The sequence below is a fragment of the Sturnira hondurensis genome, unplaced genomic scaffold (assembly GCF_014824575.4).
Source record: "Sturnira hondurensis isolate 20B ecotype Veracruz unplaced genomic scaffold, ASM1482457v3 Scaffold0020601, whole genome shotgun sequence".
Classification (NCBI taxonomy): domain Eukaryota; kingdom Metazoa; phylum Chordata; class Mammalia; order Chiroptera; family Phyllostomidae; genus Sturnira; species Sturnira hondurensis.
The window spans coordinates 1,305,945-1,310,371 of NW_028093232.1; positions in this window are offsets into that span (position 1 = coordinate 1,305,945).

A 4,427-nucleotide genomic window follows, 5' to 3' on the forward strand; every position below is an offset into this window, starting at 1 on the left:
TACTATTTTTTGCGATTGAGTCTTTATGTCCATGGTCATTATGTATCTCTGTTTACTGAGACCTACCTCTATAAGCCTTTATAAAATATACTCTAATTAATTAATCAATCGATTTCTTTTTATTCATTTAGTTTCCATTATTATCTAATAATACTATTAATACCTACATGGCCATCTTCTACTATTGCCCCATTACTATTGCTTTCAAAAATATTCTACCTTCTCTTGCCTATTTATCTTACTAAGTAATATTTAGCACGTTTTTATCTAATCCTAAGATAAAAATCAAACTAAAAAAATCTTGTTCAGAGACAGGAAACTAAGAGGCCTCAGAGTATGTCTGATGATTCAGCTGTGAGGTTAGGGGCAAGTGTGTAGGTAGGGGTGGCGGATAATGACAAGTGATTAGACGACAAGCGTACAAGTGGGTTAGGGCCATAGGGCGTTCCAAGATTCTAACACAGAATTTGACTGTACTGTAGCTACTTAATTATGTAAGGCACACATTTAAACCTATAATTCCATCATTAGTGTAAAATCATATACCTGAGATGTGGTTTCAAAGAGAGAAACCCTGAGCAGGCATGTGAGATGCATGGTCACTAACACGTTAGTCTTCTAGGTGAAGAGACCCATCATAGAAGGGTATGTAAAATCAGAAAGCAAGCACTATCAGAGAGTGGAGAATGAGTACATCAGATGGGTGGGCCTTCCCCCTTAGCTGTGGAAATTAGAGAAATAAAAGTCCTAAGGACTAACAAATAAATATTATTCTGAGCAGCAAAAGCACATGAGTTTTTAAAAGGGTTATCAGTGGGGGGGGGGGGGGAATGGAGACTATTGTACTTGAACAACAATAAAAAAGGGCAGGTGGGGAGAGGGTAAAAATAAGGAAGATATGGGAACGCTACAAGAGCAGAGGTGTCTGAGAACCACGCAGCAGTCAGAAATGTCAAGTGTGCCCAGGCAGCCCCTTGCCTTTCCTACTGCTCTCCCTACCCCTCCTTCAGGTCCTTCCTTCCTCCTCTATCTAACCTCCCTCTTCTGCTGCCTCCAGGTGCTGTTTGCCCTGATGCTGCTCAAGCAAAACCCCTTCTTTACTTTCCCCTTCCCACTAGAGAAAGCAGGCCTGCTCTGCGCTGGGACTCTGCTCTCGGCTGGATGGCGATGCGACATTCAGTAGATGGAGAGACCCTGCCAGTGGATGAGTTCTCTGCTGCAGCTCCTCCAGCACTATTGTCGCTTATCTCCGATCAAGTGCCCGCTTTCAAAGACTCCATCAGACAATTTTGGTTGGGAAGGCTTTTAGCATCTCTATAATCAAAATAAGCCATTCAGCAGAGTGACCTTGGTAGGAATTTTTGAGCCGAATATTGTTTAAGAGATTTTTTTTAAAAGCTGAAATCTAAGATACTCTACTTAATGCAGGACATCTGGTTACCTTATCCTAATGTAGTCAGTACATCAGAAAAATATAAAATGCAACATACTCATGGCCAAGTTAACTCTGCCATGTGAAGCTTAACCCTGGAATTTCCTGTATTTGTATTTCCATTGTAACTCATTTTCTGGGTTTATTCTTCTCATTAGGGGGTTATGAGGAGGAAAAAAGAAGCAAGAGAGAGAGAGAGAGAGAAATGAGAGGAAAAGAGAAAGTGTTCAAAAGATTTGTGAAGTTAACATTAAATGAACACACCCTCCAACAAATGAGAAAAAAAATCCTTAGCCTGAGGAAGAGGTATTTTAAACTGACATTTAAAGAATACCAGCATTCAAAAAAGGTGTGAGGCTTATGTGTTTTGATTATAGCAAACACCATAAAACACGTAAATGAATACTGCCATAAATAAGACTAGTAAGTCAAGTTTATCTTCAGAGTCTTTCCTGTCAAATGCCAAGATAGTTGTTTTAGCTGCCCTTTAGTTACACACATAGAAATAAAGCTCAATTAGGACACAAAAATAAGAAAAGGGATTTGACTATGCTACAACACTACCCCAAAATGCACCCAGATCACACTGCACCACCCACAGGAGCAAAGTGCAAGCTCTCGAATTTCTTTCCTTTAAAGTTACGAGAAGCTGAACTGGCTAAATCTGCAAAGCCGTCTTCACCAGGAGCTGAGCAACAGGACACTCTTCACTTGTTTCTCCTGCTCCATCCCGCGAAACAGTCCAAGAGCACTCTCTAATGTCATGCAGGGAGACCCTTACCTACATCATTTTGGATGAAAACACACAATTTTTAAGGATCTGATTTTAAAGCAGTGGTAAAAAGCCTTATTCAACAGGAATTACATCTTGATCTTAATCTACTTTTGTACAGAGGGTGATTCTTAGCAACGTTCTGAAGCAGACGGGGATGTAAGGGAAATTGCTGGGCATCTTCCAGAGGCCACAGATTGCCACCTGGTGTCCCTCTCTGTTCGCGTGGCGGAAGCAATCGGTGGTGTGTGGGTGCTCGCTCAGATTGGCTCCCGAAAGGTGACTGTGCCTGTCTCTTCCCAATGCCACATACAGTAAACTTGGTAACTTAAAACTGGCCTGTGGTGGGAATATTTACACCGTGAACATGGGCAAACACTACAAAAAATCTGAGATTCTCTCCAGAGAGCCAGCTGGTAAATGTGTGCCACAAAACTGAGTGTATAGTATCTATACCCACTGTGCTGACAGATTTTAAAGGCACTGTTGTCAGTGTTTGATTTTGCTATTTTCTATGTAGCAAATAGTTTCTATGTAACATTCCTGACTTCTAAAACTGATCACCAAAGCAGTCATGTTTATTTGAACACAGTTTATTATAAACCCTTATAGAAAATCATTAATGAAGGGCTTAATTTCGCATTTAAAAAATAACAATTAACTTTCAAATTGGGATTGATCCCGGACTAGAATTTAATGTGAAGTGTCATGTGTACTTATTCATGACACATCTGGCCCATCATAAAACTCCATTTGCCTCTCACCATAATGGAGGATTTACTGAAGGTGTCATTAAAGATCTTCAAAAGGCACCTTCCCCTGTACCTTTAAGGGTTAGTTAGAGCTGCTGGCAAACGTTCCAAAAGGAGCTAGGAAGTTTGCAGTATAGTTGGCATTTGATTGAGTAATTTGTTTCTCCCTCTTTGGTCGGCAAGGATTACAGAATGGACCAGACCACAGTGAAATGATACTGCCTTTGGGTAGAGCCAAATGACATTCCTTTTATGAGCAGAGCAAATCTGTCAAGAGGGCCTCCCAGAAGGTATTATGCACTTGCAAAATCACAAACTATGGACTTGAGGCTGTTTCTATTAGAGAATTCTCTCCCAGACATTATGTCACTTTATTTTCCTTGTAATGTTGTTTATGAACAGGTCTGCAACTATAGTACAGGAAATGTGTTGATTATACTTATCACAATGAAATTGTTTTCCCACACTTGACAATTTTCATGCCAATAAAACAATTTGGAACATCTTGGGCAGATAGACACTTTTATTCATTAAATTGTATATGCATTCATTTATGAGGTTTTTTCTATTTCAAAAATTGAGATCTCATAACTAAAGTATTTTTTTCTATCTTGGGTTTAGAGCAGTCCTTTTATCTAGTTAAGAAATATAAGAACAAAAATGTGTATTTTCAAAAAAGTTATTAAACACTGTAGAATATTTACGAGTTGCTTTTTCAAGCTGGAAAAATTGTATAGCCAAGCATTTCTTGAATTTTCAAAGAAATGATAATATAATATATTTACATACAGTATCAGAATCAATGGCTTTATGAACATCAAAGCCCAGGTCTCAAAAGAAAATCAAAGAACTATAGAATTTAAGAATTTGAGTCAAAAATTATGTCTGATTCTCTAATCTAACAGATGAAGAAGCCACATGGTGAGAGTAATGACCTGTTTGGGCAGGTGGCTGCAGCCTTGGGACTCACCAGGACTCCTGATTTCGAAGGGCATGTCCCATGACACCAAAGTCTTCCCCAAACAAGCAGTCGACACGGCAACATAGCGCTTGCCTCTGCTCTGAGATTCAGCGGTGCCTCTATTTCTCCAGAGTAACTGTAGCACATTTCAAATGAACTAGCTGTTTGGTGTCTTCCTTTTTAAAAGTGTTTATTATGATGAAGCACTTTTACAATGCGTAGATCAACATTTGAATTCATTCTTCTACGTTAACCATATTATAGTCCATTTTGCCAGGGGTAAGCACTGTATTTCTGGAGCTACATTCTGAGTCCAATATAAGTCAATATATTTCAGTAGGAATTATAACTCACAGTTAGAGAAATTAAGGCGATAGAAGATAACATATCTGAACCACAGAGTCATAGTTAGTCAGCTTATTTCATTCTTTCAAATTAGATTGTTTCCACTTAACCACATATCAATTTAATGTTTAATAACGCAGAGGAAAACCACAAGAGCAACCCAGA